Genomic DNA, 22,834 nt, shown 5'->3' on the forward strand with positions numbered 1-22,834 from the left:
AGCTGCTGAAAAACCTCACACCTACTGTCTGGGAAGCCCACACACCTTCCTGCTGCTGTCTTAATGGCCTCAGCTTCTCTTCTGCTTTTCAAATCTTGCAAAGGTGCCTCTCATCAGAGGACTCTATCCTGGAAGCTGGCTGACAAGAGTTTCTAGGAGATGTAGCTTCTAGGCTTCTAACCCCTCAGTAAAAGGGAGATCATAAAAAGAAATGGGGATGAATCTTGTCAAAATTAAACCATCCAGCACAGACCCCCAACTCCTTTTAACCTTATAGTATCTAGGGTTCTGAGACTGTGGCCCCACATTGTACAAATATGTTTTAACAAAATGTCACCCATCTATACATACTAGTTTTGTGATCTTTTTTCCTAACCTGAATTTATTGATGTATCCATATAACTATCAAACCCATAAACTGATGATTTTTGTGGCAATGATACATTTCTTTAATATATTTAAGCACCCTTGAGCTCCTATGCAAGTAAATTTCTAATATTTTTCCTCTGTTATAAAAAGTGGCTACTTTATACAAATAGCTATTGTTTCCCTTTTTGAGTTAATTTCTTAAGTGTTACTCCCCAAATGAATTAATGAGTCAAAATGCATAAGCAGTTCCTTAAAAATTATTGTCTTGTTAAACTAATGTAGAATAGTAAATTGTACTAACAAACATTATACAGTGTAATTTTACACCATATGGCATTAATCAATCTGTTACTAGCTTTTGTTTTCTTCCGGGTATATAAGGGATTAAACAGTACAGCTTCACACTAAGACATCTGGCTTCAAAACAATTTAAGTCACAAAGAAATATATATTTTTTGCTTTCTCGCCATTTTCCCCTGACTCTTACAATCCCGCTCTTGGAATTTCTGGCTAATCCCTCCCCAAAAGTCCACCTGCCAAACTTTTGATTACTCCTTGCCTTCCATAATTTATCCAGTGTAACCCCACATTGAACTTTCTATCACAGAATGGGAAGGTTCTCTGGACAGTATAGGCCACATCTCAGGGGTCCCTGAGAGGCCCTGGGAGTCAGCCCACACTCCAAAATGGCCTTCTGCCTGAATGTGGGCCAGCCCTCCCTACTCCAGCACCTCTCAGGGGAGTGATTAGGTCACCACTACGTCTCAACTTCTCCATGGAGCTCTCTTCCTTCAACTCTTGACATTCTTCAACTCTCTCTCCTAGCTCTTCAGAAGGTCAAGACTGTGGTCATGATTCAAAGCTATACTTGAAGTCCACCTCCTCTAAGAGACCTCCCTGATTTCCCCAATAAAAGAGATCTCATTGCAGAACTGCCATGACACTTCATCTGTACTAGTTTTTATATAACTTTAATTCTTTTCTCATTTGTGAAGTGATCTGTGCTCGTTGTAGAAAAGTTGAGAAATATGGAAAAGATTAAAGAAAAACATCACTCATTCCCACAACACAGAGAGATAATCATTGTTAACATTTTCCCATGTTATCCCCTTAGCCTTTCTGATGATTAAAAAAAAAACATAATTGAGAGCATACCATGGATACAGTTATTTTTTTACTTAACATTTTATCATGAGCATATTTTCATGTTGTTAATTTTTTGATGTCTTATTTCAACATGAACATAAATTTCATTGTGCAGATGTACTATAATTAACAATTCTCAGTTGTTCAATATCTGGGTTGTTTCCAATTTTATACTATAATACATAATGCTACAATAAACACCCTTAATAATAAATCTTTGTCTACATGTCTATTTCCTTAAGATAGGTTTCTAGAAGTGGGAGTACTGTAGTGAATTCATCAATGCTTTTATTTCAGAATTAGAAAAAATTAACGATCCTCTCCTGAGAATAATGTAAGCAAACATATAACCACACTTTTGCATACACTTTTAGGAAATTTACCTGAAGCTCACGTGTGGATTTCCTAGGAGGCCAAGGATCCCTAGGTTGAATATATTTGAATTACTAGTTCACAGATATGAAAAAAATTAAGGATACTGATAAATATTCCTAATTTTTCTACAGAAACATCTTCTGTCCCACTTTATGGTATAGATACTACTTTATACCTTTTACCATTATTATTTATGTCTTATCACCTCTACTAGACTATAAGCTCTTAGAGGAAAGGGTCATGTCTGATTTGTCTATGAATTTTCCACAGGACCAAGAAAAGTACGAAACCCACAATAGATGCTCAGTAAAGGGTCACTGAGTCAACAACTCAATTTCAAAGTGAACGAGTCCAAGGAAAAGAAAGTTCCAAATATGATCATCTGGAAAGTGATTTGGAGTATGCTTCATACTCATGATGAATGCCATTAGGAGATGGTCACTGGAGCTTTTACTAAACCTGGTAAGCACAATGGGCATGCCACTTTGGATAGCTAAAGGGACAATGCTGCAGACAGATCTTCATATTTCAAAGCAAGTGCCAAATGCTCCATTCTCTGCAGTGTGGAGGGTGTCTGTTACTGCCTGTCTCTGAGATACTGAGGACTCAGCACCAGCAACCGGACACCAGTCACTTGCCAGTGAAGTAATTTTTTTTTGTCAGTGAAGTATTTTCAAGAACCAATGACATATTAACTCTATAATTAAAATTATATATCAGTCATACCAACCTCAGTTACCTCTTTGCATAACACACACTTTCCAAACAACATGGAAGGGAACAGATACCTTGTGGCAGACACGCTTAGTGGCCCGTCCAATAACCACCCCCCTTTTCTGTGAGAAGATACTCACTCTAATTTGGTTTGGGTTGGCAATGTGCCCAGGCTTAAAGGGTGACTATGATAAATGAGAAACCAACTGAGACAATTCCATTCCCCCTTTCCAGGTACAGAATTTACTCACATAACAATTGTACAGTTGATGACTTTTTGTCATAATGGCTCTTGAAAAGTTATAGCACTTTTTGAACAATGACTCCCTTTCCCCCCAATATATTGACTTTTTCACCCCCAAAACATACTAAACAAATATGCTATGAGAAGCGATATGACATCATTTCAGTTTCAGGCTAAGTCACACTCACCAATTTTACTCAACACACATTTACTCATTGGAGCAGATCATATGGAACAAATTTGAATTGAGCATCATGCTTGAATGAGCCCCAAATGTTCTGCTTTGCATATGGACACCAAGTGAGAGTGATGAGGAGCTATCATCTACGTCTCTGTAGTCTTTGTGCATGTGCAATTTTACACATTACAAAACATTCTCCTGTTTATCTTTTATTTTGTCCTAGAGGGAATAACTAGGCTATAGCTTTATATTTAAATGCAGTTAGAGTACAAAATAACCATGAACCCTCTTTCCAAAGTTGGAAAGCTGGTGGAACAAGGGGTGTAGACAAAAAAAATTCACCTTTCAAAGCATGACTCTCTCACCCTCTCGGCCACAGTTCCTATTGAGTCTATTCTTCCCACATTACATTTTGTGTACACATTGTATTTATGTACTTTCAAATTGTGCTTCATTTCCTATACAAACTTGTTTTCATTCTTTACTTGATATATTTTCTTGTCTGTGAAAATTATTTGGGTATCTGGGATTGGCACAGAACATATTATAAATTTTCCCACTAAAATTAATGGAATTTTAAAAAATTAACAGTGTTCCACTTTAGTGGCAGGGCTTTCAAGAACGAATTAAAGCCATTCAGTGCGGGAATGGGGGACTCACTTCTCAATGCACTTTGTGGCTAAGGATAGAAATGAGAGTCACTTCCAGCCAAAGAGAGGTCAAGTCTCCTGGGAAAGATTCTTCTCCCCATTATAAGGAGATCGGTTTTCTCCATTCCTCATCTTGCTACCCTGAATTTTGCAGTATTTTATGGAGTAGTTTGCATAGGGCTATGGCAGCCTTCATGTGAACTTGAGGGAGAAAACGACCAGAGAATCACACCAGAGAATCATGTCAACCCAGTACCCTGACCTGGTAGAGTTAAAGAAACAAACCTAGAACCATTCACCGAAGACATTTGTGTATAAAGCGGACTTTACTTAAGGATTGAGTATATATCACAACAAAGCCAAACAACTCAAAATTGACTATCAGACATTTTTATCTTTATAAAATATTTAGGCTACCCCTCCATGTTCCTTAGCCATGCCACTTGTCTTCTAAAACTCCTTGCTTACCACTCCCACTCCCTCACCATGTGATGCAAGGTTTTATAGTGCTCTACACCTCTACCCAGGTAGGCAGCCACTTCTGCACATTGTTATTCCAGATTTTGTTACAAAATGGGCCAAACACTCCATGGGCAGAGGTTTTGAACTATCCATCCCTGCCTCCTCTCTCACTCCACAGTCCCTCTGATGAAGGAAGCAGAGATTTAGTTCACTGTGGTGAATTATGGCACTACTTTAGAAGGCAGAGGTGGAGACAATCAATTTGGGTTTTAAATAGTAATTTTTTTCCGTTTCAAAATGTTAGGGTTGGAAAGGACATTGTGCTTGTGTATTTGAAAGAGCATAGGACTGGAACTTGGAAGACCGACATTTCAATCTAACTGAGCTATTTATAAGCATCTCGGGGTCCCAATGGCCTTAATGTGAAAACATGAGAAAGGGACACACTAAAGAATATCTGAGGTCCCACCCTGCTTTAGCAGTGTCTACATGAGGAATCTGGGGCCTTAGAAACCAGGTGACATCATATTCAACTTACCATGTGTGATCAGGAGCCTTTCAGTTTTTACTTCTGACGCTTGAATTATCAATTTTTACTCGATATTTATTCAGATGCTCTATTTCCTTCTCTTGTTTCCAAAGTTATATTGATCTTAGTACCGAAACTGCAGGCAAAAGGAGGAAATGACAGGTTATGAATTAAACTCAGTGAACAGATATACTTACACATGAAGGGAAAGTATGTATAGAGCTGTTCATTGTAGCTTTATTTGTAATAGCAAGAGAGTGGAAACAATGTAAATGTCCATCACTAGAAGACCGGTTTACAAAATTATGCCATTTTCCTAAGGTAGAATATTAGGCAACCATTAAAAAGAACGAGACAGATCTTCATGTACCGATATGAAAGGTTCTCCAAGATGGAGAGATAGACATACAGACATCTATGTCTTTGTCTATGCATATTGCGTATATATTTGTAGAGAGAGGGGTGTGTGTTATGGTGCTCAATAACATGTATATTATGCTGTCATTTATGAAAAAATAAATATATTTGCTTGACTATATATCGAGTATTTCTGGAAGTATATACAAAACAAATGATAAGAGTGGTTGCCTTCTGGGATGGGAAATAAGAATCTGGGGGATAAAGATAGGAAGGAAACTTTATTGTTTATTTTTTGCATCTTTTAAACTTTGTACTATGTGCATGCATTGTCTGTTAAAATATAAGTTAAATCATTTTTTTAAAAGATCAAACAATCTTCTAAAGAGAACTGAAGAGTTAAATGGGGTATGGGCATTATTGGTGGGTTTCAATTGTTCACACTTTTCCTATTCTAAACTGCTAACAGTCCTCTATGTCTACCTGGGCCTCAATTAGATTCTGTGACCTGAAGCTGTGATGATGAGTGGAATCCTGCTTTGGAACCCTGCTTGAGTCTCACCTTTCCCACAGGCACTCATCAGACCTTGGGTACTGACTTTTGAGCTCATTAGAGAAGAGCCTGTATTCCCTCCTTGGGACCAGCAGCCATCATTGGGCAATTGCTCCTGGACATCTCTGACTTTTTCTGGCCTAAGTGAGAAGCAGCCCTGGATTCATGGCAGCAAGGGCATGGGTATTGGAGTCAGACAGACCTGGGCTGGATCACTAGATCCACCTCGTAATAGTCAATGTTAACTTATGTTCCCAAGCCTCTCGCTCCTCGTCTACACAACAGGGTGATGGTTACCTCTTCACAAGGTTGCTGTGACACTTTAATGACATTAGCAACATGTACGGTTGGGGCCAAATAAACATCCATCCTTCTTCTCCCTACCTTTTCACTTGCTTCACTGTCACCCATTCATCATCACCCTCCTCTGTTTTCATAGTGGCATCCCAGCTGGTGTTTCCTGAACAGTTTTTATAAAATGGTGGTTTTCATTCAGAAGCAATTGTGCCTCTAGGGGACATTTGACAGTGTCTGGAGACATTCTGTTGTCACAATGGGAGGATGGTTGCCACTGGCATCTGTGAGCTGAGACCAGAAATGCTGTTCAACATCCTTCAATGCACAGTCCAAAATGCCAATAGTACTGAGGTGGAGAAATCCTGTTTTAAAGGTTTTTATAAAGCTCAATGGCAGCATGTTTGTATAAATTGGCAGGATACTGCATCTAAAAAATAATTTGATTTTAGAGTAGCCTATATATAAGTTTGATAAGGAAATTTTCAGCAGTTTCTACCATTGTTCTGCGTTCAAGAACCTGAGTCTACCTTTAAGCAAAGGAGAATGGAAAATTGGAGGTAAATAATTGCTACATCTTTTATTCCAGCAACTTGAGAAACTTGCCTATGTCCTCTAAGACAATGAACTGGGGTAGCTGGGGTATCACTTATCTATTGCTATATAGCATACCACCCAAAATGTAGTGACAACAACCAGTATAGAGTTTACATTCTGCTGGACAGTTCTCTGATTTGTGCCAGACTCTGCTAATTTTGCTTAACTCAGATCAGAAAAACCAGTCATATATGGGCCCAGTCCAAATTGCTGACCTGCAGAATCAGGTCCTGCAGGTTCCTGTTTTAACTGCTAAGTTTTGGATTTGTTTGTTATGCAGCAGAAGCTAACTGCTACAATGAGCATTGGGAGCTTTTAAGTCAGTTTGGGGCTCTTGGCAATAGTGCTGCTATGAACATTCTTGTACACAACTTGTCCATATGTTCATGCAGCTCTGTGGAGCATAGGAGTGAAAATGCTGGTAGATCAGCTATACTCTTAAAGTAGCAAATTATTCACACACACACACACACACACACACACACACACAGAAAAAGCTTCATTTTCTTTTCATAACTTCTCTTTGTTGCATTCAGTTGCAGCAACTGCCATGAGCCCATTTTTTTTAATGTTTTTTTATTATGTTAGTCACCATACAGTACATCCCTGGTTTCTGATGTAAAGTTCGATGATTCATTAGTTGCGTATAACACCCAGTGCACCATGCAATATGTGCCCTCCTTACTACCCATCACCAGCCTATCCCATTCCCCCACCCCCCTCCCCTCTGAAGCCCTCAGTTTGTTTCTCAGAGTCCATAGTCTCTCGTGCTCCATTCCCCCTTCTGATTACCCCCCTTCTTCATCCCTTTCTTCCCCTACCGATCTCCCTAGTTCTTATGTTCCATAGATGAGAGCAATCATATACTAATTGTCTTTCTCTGCTTGACTTATTTCACTGAGCATTATCTCCTCCAGTGCCGTCCATGTTGCAGCAAATGTTGAGAAATCGTTCTTTTTGATAACTGAGTAATATTCCATTGTATATATGGACCACATCTTCTTAATCCAGTCATCTGTTGAAGGGCATCTCAGCTCCTTCCATGATTTAGCTATTGTGGACAATGCTGCTATGAACATTGGGGTGCATGTGGCCCTTCTCTTCATTATGTCTGTATCTTTGGGGTAAATACCCAGTAGTGCAATGGCTGGATCATAGGGTAGCTCAATTTTTAACTTTTTAAGGGACCTCCACACTGTTTTCCAGAGTGGCTGTACCAACTTGCATTCCCACCAACAATGTAGGAGGGATCCCCTTTCTCCACATCCTCTCCAACAATTGTTGTTTCTTGCCATGAGCCCATTTTTCAAAAAGAAAAGGCAACTGGCAGGAAGCTAGTTCATGATGATTTTCCAAGCCAGGCTGGGAGCTCAAACTCCTGGTGCTCTATCTGCCATCTTTCCCAAAGTGAAAAAACCTTCTTTCATTAAAAAAATACTTTTCTTTTTATCTACACAAAGAACTATTCCCAAACATTTTTGCAAATAAGAAGGAAATGACCAAGGGCACACAATAGGAAAATAATCTCTCAGGCATATGAGAACATAAGAGTGACTGCAGTTTAGAAAAAGCACACTTCAATGAATAGGACAGCAGTTTTGTTTGCTTATGAATCAGGACCTTGAGGCTATATATGGGTAAGAAGTGCTAATTCCTGTAGACAAGATGAATATATGTCAGGAAGAAATGTACTGGTTGCTCATGTAACCAATCAACAAATATTTATTAGCGCAACTGTGTATGGAGTGCTGCACTTCTTGTAACTCCTTTGGACCTTGAGGAAGAAAAGAGAAGGGCCATGAGCTCAGCCTGGTGTTACAAATACTCCAACTTCAGAAACTGGTCCCATCCAGTTCAGGTTTCTGTGATTTCACCTTGGTTAAGTTATTTTCTTCTAGTGTAACTCAGTTTCTTCATCTCAAGAACTGAATATATCTATATATATAGGCTTAGGCAGTCCTACACTTTTGAGGAATTTACTAGATAATATTAAATCCAATTGACATTTTTCCATTCTCCTCTAACTTGACTTCATAAAAGATTTAATCACTGTAGGCCACTCACTACTTTTTAAAATCTTCACTTTTGGGGGCACCTGGGCAGCTCAGTCAAGTGTCCAACTCTTGATCTCAGCTCAGGTCTTGATCTCAGGGTCGTGGGTTCAAGCCCCACATTGGGCTCCATGCTGGGTGTGGATCCTACTTAAAATCTTCACTTCTCTTGGCTTCATGAACCAAAACACTGCTGTTTTTCTTCCTACTTTCCTACTTTTATGGGCTCTCTATCTCTAGGGTAGGTTTGTCTTCTTCTACCAAGCTATTAGATTTTGGAGATCTTCAATATTTTGCCCTTGAACATCTTCCCTTCCCACTCTCCCTAAAAAAATCTCATCATACCTATACCTTAGACATTTATAAGATGATGGTCCACAAACTTCTTCTCCAGCCTAGACCTTTCCTCTGAGCTCTAGACCTCTACCAATGACACCTGCTTGTGGATGGCTCAAGGGTACCCCAAACCAAGCAATTTCAAACCAAACTCATAAGTGTCCCCAAAAAACCTAATTCTTGTTCATGATCTATTCCCTATCTTGCCGAGTTACTCCACCATCATCCAGAGGATGCAGAGTTGAAATCAGTTAGCTATTCTTAGCATCCTTCACTCCTCCCTCTCACTGAAGCCTTGTGACCAAGCATTACCAAGTCTTGTTGAGTTTCCTCCTGTATATGTCTCCCATCCTTCCACTTCTCTCCATTTGTGTCTAGTACAAACCATTATCATTTTTCACCTCAATTACTAGCCCTTCCAGTCCATTCTCCATACTCTCTAGCAGAATTATCTTTTCAGTGTAAATATGAGCATGGCAACTTCCCTGCTTAAAGCCTATCAATGTTTTCCCATGGCTTCAGGGCTTAAGGCAAAATTATTTGACATGGCCTAAAAGGTTGTATATAGTCTAGTCCTTATCTCTCCAGTCTCTTCACATCACACCCTCTCTATAGCTTTTAGGCTCCAGCCACACTGACTTGATTTCTGTCCCTTCTATTTGAGATGCTCTGTCCAATCCCAGGGCTTTTGTACATGTTGTTCCTCCCACCTAGAATGCTCCTATGGTAGACAGCGTATCAGCCCCCCAAATATGTTCATGTCATATCCCCAGAATCTATGAATATGTTACTTACATGGCAAAAGGGACTTTTAGGTGTGATTAAGCTAAATATCTTCAGACAAGGAGAACATCCTGGATTATCTGGGTGAGTTCAATGTAATCACAAGTGTCCTTATAAGGGAAAGAGGCAGGTGGAAGAGCCAGAGAAGGAGATGTGATGATGACAGTAGAGGTCACAGAGGAGAGAGACTGGAAGATGCTATGTTGGCTGGCTTTGAAGATGAAGGAAGGGAACAAGGGCCAACGAATGTAATGGAGGTAGCCTCTAGAAGCTGAAAAGGCAAGGAAATGGATTCTCCCCTAGAGCCTCCAGAAGGAATTCAGTCTAGCTGAAAAGTTTGATTTTAGAACTTCTGACCTCCAAACCATAGATAATAGATTTGTGTTGTTTTAAGCTATTAAGTTTGTGGTGATTTGTTTTAGCAACCATAGGAAATTGATATTCCTCTCCTCTTCATCTAATTGATTCCTACTTTCCATCAGATCTGAGCCCCTCAGAGAAAGCTTCTCAACATTCTGACTAGAACAGATCTACCTAATGTAGGCCCTTCTTTTCAGCTTTTGTCACAGTTGTGAGATTGTTGATTACCCCAGCTAAAAGCTCCAGGAGGGTAGGCACCATGTCAAATTTTGCCCATCTAGTTTATCCCCAGAACCTAGCACAGTGCCTGGCATACAATAACCCCTAATAAATGTTTGTTGAAAGAAATATAATAGAGCTCTAAGAGTAGTTGTCATAAAATGAGCTTCCCCAAAATGAACAGAAGTGGCAGTACTGGACATTAGGAACAAGTATCAAAATCTCTCAGAACCAGTTTACAACAACAAACTCTCCCTCAGAAAGCTTTCAAATATACCTTTATTTCTTCTGAAAATGGGGGTATTGTTGAAACTTTGGTTATCACACCATCCTTCAGACCAAATTCTGGCACAAGTTTACATAAATAAATCACTGTAAGGTCCTTTACAATTTATAAATGAGTATCACATATATATTTTATTTAATCTTCAAAACAATCCTGTGAGGTAGACTCAACTGAATGTCTTATAGTAGTTTTACACAAGAAAACTGATGCTTACAGGAATTAAGTGAATTGCCCAATGAACCACAACACCCAAGAAAAAAAGCTAGATCTCAAAGCCAGCCTTTTTGCTTCTAAACGCAGCATGAGTCCCATTACATTGTACCCTACACTATGTCCCAGTGAATTTAGAGGTTTCTTCATTCCAGTGTTGAGCATGCTATTTGTGGGTGTTGTTCATCTCTGTTAAGCAACTCTTAAATAAACTGGCCAAAGCCATTCTGCATTAAGGATATTGTGGGTAATTTTTTAATGCCCCAGCTCTACTTTTCATAGAATCAAAACACCTGCTTGGACTTGGTGCCTTGGGAGAACAGAGATTATAAAGGAGATGAAGGAGTTGAAAAAATTCCAGGATATGGCTATGAGAATTTGTGGCTGAGGAGGGGAGAGACAAAACCACTGGAAGAAGGAAAGTCAAAGTACATAAAGGCAGAATACTGGAAAGGTTATTGACATGATATGGAAATCCCCAAGAATCAGGACAGGAGCAGTATTAGAGCAACAGTACAATTTTAGAGGGAAGAGAGAGAATGACATAGGGATGGCAGATGACTGTAACTAGGAAGAGTGGTGGGTGGTATAGTCTGATGACTTGACATTCAAAGATGGGGACGGGGTGGTATTAGTGAGGAACAAGACAACATGATTTGGGAAACTAGAAATAAATAGCAAGGAAAGGTACCTATCCCACCCTCCAGTTTGGGATATGAAGAACACAGGAGAGAACAGAGCCACCATCTGAGAGGGTGGCAGGAAAAGCTATGTCCTCAAGGGAAGTCAGGTTTCGTGTAGAGCAAGAAGGTAAAAGAAACATTCAGAGAAGAGATTTATAATAGAAGGAATTTTGTTGATGACTAAACAAGAATTCCAGAGGGTGCAGTAGAAAAGTTTAAGGAGTTGGGGAAAGGTGGACAAAAAGGTCAGGAAGAGGGTTCTGTAAGCTTGTCTCCAAGGATTCCCCCAAATCCTGTCTTCCCTGTATGCTCATCAAGAGGTAGAGAGCCTATTTCTCCTCCCCCTGAATATCAGTGCTGTCCCTTGACCCTTGGACTACTTACTCCCTTCTGGGACTCAGCTACCATTCTGTGAGAAGTCCAAGCCATACGGACAGGCTACATGGAAGGCAACCAAGGAACTCTGGTCAACTGTCCCCTGGAGTTGTCTGCCAAAAGCCTGCATTAACTGCCAGCCATATCAGCAAGCCAAGTTGGATATTCTAGTGTAACCAAGCCCCCAGATGACTGCTTCCTCAGCTGACATCATGAGCAGAAGAACTATCCAGCTTAGCCCATTCAACCCACTGAATCATGTGAAATAATAAATGGTTGGTGTTTTAAGCCATTAAGTTTTTGAGTAGTTTGGTTATAGCAGATTACTGAAATAGGAATGCAAAGTCATCTAGGGACTAGGGTAAGTAAGTGAGGGATGGCCAAGGAACCCTGAGTTTCTTTTGTGACTGACATCATCAGGGATAAAAGCTTAATGAATTAAACTTCTTTTTTCTCCATTGGAAGAATAGGATTGCCTTGGGAAGTGTGCCTTCTCCCTATAGTCTCTGCACTGAGTCATTGCGATAATGACTTCTTTCCTGCTTTCGGACACAATGTCTGCCACTGAGACATGCACATATGCAAGACACAGAACTCCAACTGCAGAACTGAAGAGGAAGTCTCCAGATGAATTGTGATTTCAGGCTGAATCTTAAAATTTGTTTCTGCTTTGGAGGCGCCTTCATCTAATACCATCACCCTGATCCCTGGGAATTAGGACTCTGCCTCACCCTTCAAGTAGAATTTCCCTCCCCTTGAGGGAGACCCTCTGAGTGGTTTTCAGGTTAATATGAAAGAAGCTTGAAGATGCAAATGAACTGAGTAACCATGACAACAAAGAAGGGAAGAAAACAAAACAAGCCAATTATGCCTCTGCAAATTCCTTCCTGAACCATCAAGGTGAGAGAGAACATGGCTGTCAGCAATAATGCCTAATGGCCAATGACCAATGTAGAATGAGGGCTAGTGGCACCTGTGGGGGCAGTTGTGGTAGGGGAGAAAGCTAGGCCTTCAGAAGTCACTGCTACATGCTCATGTTACCATAATGATATGTTTGTGGGTAGTGTGTGTGTGTGTGTGTGTGTGTGTGTGTGTGTGTGTGTGTGCGCGCTTTAGTGTTTACTGAGCACCTATATATCAATGACTTGCCATAAGGTACATTATATTTTACTTAATTATCCTCAGTTCAGGTCTTCCTGGACTTTTGCTCTAAAAGCATCTTAGACATAGCTCCACTAAAGCCCTTAACTCATCAAAGTCCAATTGGCATAGGGTAGAGCAGTCTTTCTCCAACTGTAATATTCATATAAATCACCTGGACATTGTGTTAAAATGCAGATTGTGATTCAGTAGGTCTGGGGGGGGACCAGGATTCTGCACTTCTTTTTTTTTAAGATTATTTATTATTTATTTATTTATTTAAGAGAGAGAGAGAGAGAGCGCGTGAGCAGGAGGGTGGGGAGGGGCCGAGGGAGAGGGAGAAGCAGACTCCCTGATGACCAGGGAGCCGATGTGGGGCTCAACCCCAAAACACCGACATTATGACCAAAGCCAAACCACCCAGGTGCCCAGAGTTCTGCACCTCCAACAAGCTACTCCAAGAACCACACCTTGAGAAGTGATGGTGGAAGGTTAAAAGTGGGGTTCTGCATCCAGACCAACTAGGTTCAAATCCTGGCGCTGTATATTAGCTATGCAACCCTAGACAAGCTACCTGGTCTTTCTGTACTTCTCTATTTGTAAAATGGGGATGATAAAAATAGCAAAGAATAGTGTCTATCATTAAGGGCTCTGGGGTGACCTAAATAAGTTTATGCATTTAAAATGTTTAAGCAGGGGCACCTCGATGGCGCAGTTAGTTGAGCAACCAACTCTTGATTTGGGCTTCAGTCATGATCTCAGGGTCAGGGTCGTAGGATAGAGCCTCCTGCCAAGCCCCATGTCTAGCCCTGCAATGAGTTCCACAATGAGCCCCAACATGGGGCTCCATGCTCAGCGGGGAGTCTGCTTGAGATTCTCTCCCTCGGCCCCTCCCACCCCCTGCTCACTCTCTCTCTAAAACAAATAAATATTTAAATAAATAAAATAAAATGTTTAAGCAGTGACTGGCATGCAGTAAACACTCAGTACATATTAACTATTTTAATCCTCTTATGTCTTACTTACCAGTTGAACATTTTCTATATACTGGCAACAATGTACCTTATGCTTTACCTCGACCATAGATATTAATTCTCCAACCCTGTGAGGAAATTGGTCCCACTCGACAAAGAAAAACAGAAGTTTCGTGACGTCACAGAAGCTAGTGGAAGTAGAATTCAATGCCCGGCTCTCTGACTTCAGAACCCACAACATCTATGCTGTGAGTATCATGAAGGAAGAAATTCTAACTATTCATGACTGTACCTAAGGGAGCTCATACAAAACCAGTATGTACTAGGTGCTCAAAAATATTTGTTGAATGAAGTACCTAACTGACATTTTGCCCTGAATTTAGAGAGAAGTGAACTAAAGAATTTTAAAACATGTCCAGTTATACCACAAATGGGAGAATTGGGTTTGAAACTCAGACCTCTTATATATAAAGGCAATGGACTATTTTCATCACAGAAATAATTTTGACTTTATCTACTGGGAGAGATGAAAGTGGGTAAAGAAGACAGGCCAACTAGGGCGCCTGGGTGGCTCAGTCAGTTAAGTGTCTAACTCTTGATTTCAGCTCAGGTCATGATCTCAGTGATGTGAGACTGAGCCCTGCATCCGCCCAGCACGGAGCTGGCTTGGGGCTCTCTCTCTTCCTCTCCCTCTACCCCCACCTCCGCTCGCGCTCTCTCTCTCTAAAAGAAAAAAAAAAGGCCAACTGGTGAGCAAGCACTCAAAAACTACCAAAATTAACACGGACTGCTTGACTTGTTTTAAGGATAAGTGATCAACAGAAAGCTAAAATTAATGCATTTCCTCATATGAAACTTTGTCAGAGTTTCCCCTTCTCTGTTGGAGCCCGTAAAGGGTATCAGAATCATTAACCTTCCTTGCACTTCCAGGGAATGGGTTAAGGGAAGCTTCCTTAATGGTATTCTATAACTTTTAGAGGGTATCTTAATATGGGTTCCCCCAAAAGTTCAGTGCAAGTAGTTTACTTGGGAGGTTTTGGGAACATGAACAGGAGAGTGGAAAAGTGATTCAGAGAAGGGAAGGCATCCAGTAAGGAGTACATTATCAAGCCATCTACCCACAATAGATAATTGGAAATTAATCCCATAAGGCAGCTCTGGTGAATGGTATAAAATACAGGTCTCAAGATTTATTCCATATGAGGGGAAAGGGAGCTGAGGTACTCACACCCCTACAACCAAGAGACATTAGTTGAAGGCTGTTCTCAGGGGCGTTAATTCTGTGGCACTATAAATCTGCCACATATAGGAGTTTACTGGCCCCACTGTCCCAGAAAAGGCCATCAGGCACAGAGATGTAGATGCTTCCATTTGGAAGTCAGTGAGATCACTCTGAAATGGCAGAGTTCAAGAGATATGGACAGGGAACCAACAGAGTCTGGTAAAAAGGAGCTCCTTTTGCTGCTTCCCACTATAGCAGCTCACCAAGAGGGGAATTACATGGGGAAAAAAAGTTACCTACTTGTCCAACTGGGGTTGTTGGGAAAGGTAGGTCCTATACTTCACAGGCTAGGCATTGCACAGTCATTTCCAAAAAGGGGGGTGCAGGGGAAATGGATCACATCTATTGGGTCGAGTGGTGATAAGCAGCCCATGTCTGTCCTCTTAAACCCTGAATTCATTCAAATGGATTCATGAATTTGGTTGTGGTAATGGGAAAAAGATCAGTACTTGGGGGTTGGGGGTGGTAAGAGAAGGCTCAGAGGAGGTGTCCTGTATATGTTATTAGATTTGTTCTTAATCCCAGAAGGAAAGAATACATATATTTTCTGAAATATCAGTGTTTTCCAGAATCAGTGAGGTCATGGAAACCATAATCTTTGCCATGTGCTCTCACAGCCACAATTATGCTAATTAAACCAGGGGGCTCTGGTGAACATGGTGAAATCAGACTTGAGTCTATGGACTGGAGGGGGATGGGAAAGCATGTGGAGGCTTCAGCAGTTGCTTCTGTGTTCAAGGCTTAGGTATGAGGCCAATTGACTCCTGATCTTCCTTTTTTGTCCTGATACCTGGGCCTTGGAAGCCGCCCATACTCCAGAGCATGGAGTGGCAGACTGCAAGAAATACCAGCGCTGTTAATCTGATCTGCCATCACCAGTGACAGGAGGAAAATCACTCTAGGATGGTTTTAAAAGTGGATTTGGGGTCTAGGGGACTTCAGATGTTGTTGCTATTTTACTCAGTTTCTTCAACAAAGGGGCTCTTATGCTACTGTGGAAGTCCAGTAATGTGGACATCAAGAAGCCATAACAGACATTTGCTAGCATTTGGAGCTCTATTTCTAAAGATGGAGTTAAAATATCGAATATGCTTTCAAATCATCACACAACATCTATTCCAAAGACATTTAAAAGAGCTGAGGGAAGGTAGATTTGTTCTGTGCGTCTGAGAAATCCTGTCTTTCTTTCTGTCCCCTCTCCTTCCTGCCATCCCTGGTTCTCCATATAGAAAATGTCTTTAAAGCATAGAATGTGTCTGTGTATATTTGCATAACAGCAGTCCTCTATATAAAAATAAATCCTGAATAGATTGCTCCGTTGTATATATGTGTTGGTATACATGTCACATACACGGATTTATTTTCCCAAGAACAAATGTCTTAATGTTTCTTTTCCTTGAGAAAAATTACCAACTGCCAGATTCTCAAATTCCATGTGGAACTTTGCAATAATGGAGAAAATATATGTAAAAAGCCATAAAGAAATATGATATAGTGAGGAGACAGATTTTTGTTTCAAATAGCCCTAAATCTCCAAAGACTTCACAAGTCAAGTACAAGGCTATTTTTGGAATGACTTTGTCCTCTACAGTAGGTGAACAATGATTGGGACACAACTGGTAACAATGATAGGTACAGTGACTAAGTAACCAAGGCTCATTCTTTCCTTTCCCTGAAACAGAGTGGCTGTAGCCATAGGATTGCTGTGCGACTGTGGAAAAACACAGCTTTGAAAACAGACTGTCCTGAGTTCAAATCCAAACCTTCCTACTTACTTGGGCAAGTTTCTAACCCTCTAGGAATCCATTTCCTCACCTAGAAAATGGGGCTATTCACACCTCCATGCCAGGGTTATAGTGAAGACTAGCTATATTACATGTGAAAGCAACTGGCACAAAGTAGGTGCCAAGAACTGCAAAAGGTCTAAGATTTTACCCTCCTTGCAAACCAACAAGGTAGCCTGCCACAGTTTTATGGATGCTGCAGAAGACACAAAACTCCTGCGTCAGAGATGAAGGGCAGTTTCTTACAGCAATAATAGTAGCCAGATTACCAGCATTTTTTGCATCAGTTTCCCAAGCCCCAATTCCCACAGGGGGATGTGAAGAAGGTCATGGGACACCTGCATATGCAAGTGGGTTTTATTATAGGAGAGGAACTGGGGCAGGTTGGATGGGGTGTGGTGGATCAAGGGAATGTATAGGGAAGTGGGACCTGAGAGACACAAAAGAACACTCTTTTTGGAAGAGGATGGAAAGGGGAAGAATGTGGAAAAAGATCCTGGTAAAATGAGGGGGTGAAGAAGAAATAGGTTGAAGGGTGTCCAATGGCTTCTAATTTTCTACTGAGAAAGGGAATAGACTTGTGAAGCAGATGATATTTTCCAAAAATGGCCTTCACAATATTCCCAGTTCCACATGCTTGTCTAGAACCCTCCTGGTCTCCCATCAAGAGGTGGAGTCTATTTTCCCTCCCCTTGAAGATGGGTGGGCCTTTGTAACTTCCTCGATAAACAGGATGCAGCAGAAGTGATGTGTGACTTCTAAGACCAGATTAGAAAAGGCAATGTATCTTCCACCTGGCTCTTTCTTGGGATGCTCATTTTTGAAACTGAGCCACCATATTGTGAGGAAGCCCAGATTACACAGAGAGGTCACATATTGGAGTTTCAGCCAATAAACCCAGCTATGGTCCCAGATATGTTTAGTGGACAAGCCTGAAGATGATTCTAGCCCCCAGCTGTCAAGCCACCATCAGCCTCTGTGGCCCCACTGTGTAACAGAGATAAATAAACCATCTCTGCTGTGCCCTGTCCAAATTCCTGACCCACAGAGCTTATGAGCATAATAAGTGGTTGTTTTATGTCACTGAGTTTTGGGGTAACTTGTTATGCATCAAAGATGACCACAAAAACCAGGTTGGGGAATGGGAAAGCCTTCTTACATACACATTCTAAAAAGATACTCTCTAAAGATGACATCTTCTAGAGAGAAATGAAAAGCTTTCAGTGGAGAGGAGCCTACCTGAGGAATGTGAAGTACAGCTTTGTGGGGGCAATAGGCTCAGTGTGTCAACAACCTTGAGCCAAGTGCACACCCCAGAAACAGTGGATGGCTGTGTGAAGCAAGCAAAGCAAAAGAAGTCCCCTACCTCCTCAGCATCTCCAACTCATTATCCCAGCAGCATCTCCAAGCATAACCCCAGACTAACTGCCACACCCTCTTCTCCTGACAATCTGCATCCTTCCTCCTAATTTTCTGACTTAGGAAGGTCAGCAGCACTGCCCAGCTACCCAAGCAGGAAACTGAGGAGTGACCCTCTGAAATGGAACCCCTCTCCTTCACTCCCATACTTTTGCCACAGCTCCTTTGCCTATTATTCTTTGAATAAATTATACTTTTTAAAAAGTGTGCCAGTGCCAACATTTACAGCTTGCAAACTGGGGTGTCCAGAAATACAACTTTCTTTGTTTCTTGCTCTTGAGCTCCTATCTTCATTGATGATGCTATTTATAGACATCACATTCTTCTTGCTTTAATTGCTTCTTTCAGATAGTTATGTAGTTTTTCAGAGTTCTGCCGCCCTGTGAAGGATTATTCCTCCTCTTTTTCCCCCAATTTGGTGAGTAGGTGCATTTTTATAGTTGGGGGAAGATGGCCTGGTCCTCCTGCTGTTCTCTGGGGGTGGCTTGGCCCACCCAGCCACTTGGTATCCTGCCCTGGTCTCCACTGAGGGGCAGCTGATCTTTTGGTCATTGTGCTGTTGATCGAGGCCCTTGCCATTGTCCCCATTTCAAGGTCCCCAGATTCTGCAAGGTTCCCTCTGGCTTTCTCAAGTACATTTGCCCTATCAAGTCTTCCATGCCCAAGTTGGACCCCCAGGAACTCTCTCCTGCCTTCTAGAGTACACAAAACTATGAAGCAGCTGTTCCTTCATTTCTCCCTTATCAAGGAGGATGAAACACAATGCTATCACAGGCTTCCCTGAGATGTTCATATTAATTCAGGATGTGCCCGATGAGGTGGCCCCTTACCCTGATGCTTTCAGATCCTTCCAAGCCTATGTGGGTGTTTCTACCAGCCCCTACTCCTGCTCCCATGCCTTATTTGGAGAATGGAAAGGGTGGGGAGATAGGGGGACATTTTATTCTTCCTTTCTGTGGCCAGCTCCCCCTCTTAGAACTGGAAGGGCATTTTCTCTCCTGTGTGGGAGCTTCCCTTACCTGCACTGTGTCCTCATCCTTCCTATTCTATGGCTTTTCTGTGGTCAGCCTTCTAAGCTTTGGTTTTTGTCTTATAAAAGCCCAATTTTGGGAATCCTAAGAAAACCTTTTTCTTTCTCTTGTTAGTCTGGCTTTGAAGACGATTGTCCCAGTAAGGGCTTTTAAAAACCCAGTTGCAATTTAAAGCTAAGCAATGATTAATTTGTCCTATGCTGTATCTACCTCCTCCCAGGACAGCAAGCCTACATCTTATGGCATAATCTTAATGAAAAAAGAACAGCAAGTAATTCTTTTTCTTTCTTTCTTTTTTAAATAAAAACTACCTACAAAAAAGGGAAAACACATTTGGATAATTTTTTAAAACATTATCCTAATATCTAAGCTAAGTTGAAAAATGAAGTCATGAGAAGTTGTGGCTTCTATTTTTAATTATTTCCACTCTAAGAAAATAAAAAATCAGTTTGCCAATAATTAAAATATTGAGTTATTTTTATTTCATTTTGCATAAAACTGAATTCAAGCTAATTACCATTATCCAGAGGGGAATTTTGAAGCTAGGGGAAGAAATCTTTAAATATTACCCTCAAATACACCATATACAACATTTTTAAAGTGTTTTCCCGGGATAGAATAAGCAAGATCATAAATTTAGAATTAGAAGACAAAATTTTCATCATCAATCATCATCTCATGGATCTAGAACACCCACCAAAAGTCACATTTGTGTTAATGATAATTTGATTTCCTAACATGTACATGCCTTTAACAATTTTAGGCTAATTTTTAAAAAACTCGGAACACATATTTGGGAAAAGATGAGCTTTTTGTGTAGATGTGACTAGACCGGGCAGGAAGTTCTGATGCTCTATTTGAACAGAGCCAGGAAAGTTCCATCCCAAACTCCCTTCCTCAACCAGGTGCTAAGGTGCCGAACTTTTCACCATTACGGAGTTATTTGTCCAACTTAGGAATTACCCTAAACAGTAATCCTCTTTTAAAGTATTGTCATTAGCTTCCGCAAATATTTAATGAGAACTATATACAAGTCACTATACTAGGGCTCAAAGATAAGTGGGGGGGTGGGCAGAATGAGGGAGAAGAAGCAAATTAATTAATTAACCAATCAAGTCAGCAACACCTTAGCGTGACTCGGTTTTTCTTTTCTTTTGGGAGTTAGGCTCAAACAGAGCCTTGGATACCTGAAGAGAGAGCAGGAAGAAGGAAGAGAAGTAAAAGATGGAAGCTGGAGGGAGGGTGGAGAAGCTGCTAGAAACTATCATATTTCCTTGATTTCAGTTGTAATTTCTCCCCCTACACACACACACACACACACACACACACACACACACACACACACACTGGAGTACTTCTCAAGTCAGGATTTATCCTGCAATCTATAAATAGATTTAATGAGACTGTGTATTTCTTCTTTTTTCCTAAGTTATTAAATCGAGCTTAGTATTAAACAGTGCTTCTTGAAATCCAATGTAATACTTACAGATTGGTAGTATTTTTAGTTGAAATTTTTACTGAGATCATCATAGATTTACATGATGTTGTAAGATATAACAGAGGTATCCTGTCAACTCCTAATCCAGTTTCCCCCAATGGTAACATTTTACAAAACTATAATACTGTATCATAACCAGGACATTAATATTGATACAATCCACAGATCTTAATTGGATTTCTCCAGTTTTACCAGTACGTGTGTGTGTGTGTGTAGTTCTAAGCAATGTTATTGCATGTGTAGGTCTGTGTATCCACCAACATAGTCAAGATACTGAACAGTTTCATTACCACAAAATTCCTTCAGGGTGTCCTTTTAATTTTTTTAAGTAGACTCCACGCCCAGCGTGGAGCCCAGTGTGGGGCTCAAACCCACAACCCTGAGATTGAGACCTGAGATGAAATCAAGAGTCAGACACTTACCTGACTGAGCCACCCAGGTGTCCCTATGGTGCCCTTTTATTACCACACAAACCTCTCTCACCCCTCCATACCATCCCTAGCCCTGACAACCACTAATCTGTTCTCCATTTCTAAAATTTTATCATTTCAAAAATGTTACATAAATGGAATCATACATGATGTAATGACTAACACTAATCTTTTAGAATATTTTTTCTCTCGGCATAGTACTCTGCTGATTCATCTATGTGTATCAGTAGTTCCTTCTTTCCGGATGCCAACGAGTTTTTCATGGGCTGTATGCACCATGGTTTCACCATTCACCTGTTCAAGGACATCTGAACTGTTTCCAGTTTTTGGCTATTAGATCAGTAATATTTATTGCGCACCTACGGTATATATTAGGCATTTTTGTATCTATTGTCCCAACTAATCTTTATCCAAAAAGTCCTGTGAGACAAATATTAGTATTTGTGCTTTAATTGAGGTTCTGTGATGCCAGTTAACGTGCCAATGTCACAAAATTGGTAAGTGGCACAGTCTGCATTCATGCCCAGATCCTCAATTCCCAAGCCCATAAGTGCCATTTGCTAGCTAATTTGATGGGTTTTCCCTTGGACTGGCACAGGTATGGGGCCAGCCTGGCCAAAATGAGCCCAGAGAGTACTTTGGGCTGTTTACACTTCCCCAGGTTTCTCCATTATTTTCCCAACATAAATCAGGACTGGCTTGAGGAACTGGGCAGTAAGATGCCTGGTAGCTCACCTGCTTGATAGATTTCTCTTTTAGAGGTGCCTGTTCTTAGAGAGGGTCATCACCAAACCAAATGAGAAGGTGAAGGTGAGATTTGGTTTCCCGCATCTTGATAAACATTCACTTGTTTCTTGGGCTCTTTTCCGACTTTCTCCTCCAATTGACAAACGTATCAAGGGAGTGGTAGTTAAACTGACACATGTCATTCTGAAAACAAATGACTGGAAATGCATGTCAACTCATACAGTTCCAGAAAAAGGTTCAGAGCAGCCCATCTGCCCAGGGGAGGGACACATTCTGCCTGTCATAACTCAAGCACAATCTCTTGGAGGAATGAGTATGCCTGTCAACAAAAAGCCAGCTCTCTGAGGGGACAACCTTCAAGAAAACAGACACATAGATGCTATCCCCTTTTGGACTTCAATGCTAGGACAATTCCTAAGCCCCCTCTCCTAATAAAAGTGCTTCTCCTACCAGCCCATCACCTACAAGTGCCACTCTCTCCACACCCCTGAACCAATCAAAAATTTGGAAACTGCAGCAAGAACAGTTTCAATCAGAAATTATGGCAACAGTAAGGGAACACATGTACATTCCAAAGGGGAAATTAAAACCACAGTGAGATACCACCACACACCCTCCACAATGGCTAACACTAAAAACATTGACAATAACAAGTGCTGACGAGGTGCTGAGCAACAGGGGCTCTCATACATTGCTGAGAGAAAGACAAAATGGTATAACTGCTTTGGAAAACTGTTTGGCAGTGTCTACTAAA

The 22,834-nt window shown here is 40.9% G+C and overlaps 1 protein-coding gene across 3 annotated transcripts in view; it reads right to left on the bottom strand.

Moving 5' to 3' along the window:
• REPS2 (RALBP1 associated Eps domain containing 2) overlaps positions 1-22,834 on the bottom strand; it is a 397,176-nt gene that overhangs the window by 59,404 nt on the left and 314,938 nt on the right. For all 3 annotated transcript variants that reach the window (XR_006776249.2, XR_006776252.2, XR_006776253.2), the window contains exon 20: positions 4,680-4,806. The gene's annotated coding sequence lies outside the window, so the exon portion shown is untranslated. The remainder of the gene's footprint in view (positions 1-4,679; positions 4,807-22,834) is intronic.

This window comes from Ursus americanus, chromosome X (genome assembly GCF_024610735.1).
Source record: "Ursus americanus isolate L20-20 chromosome X, mUrsAme1.1.p, whole genome shotgun sequence".
NCBI classification, from domain to species: domain Eukaryota; kingdom Metazoa; phylum Chordata; class Mammalia; order Carnivora; family Ursidae; genus Ursus; species Ursus americanus.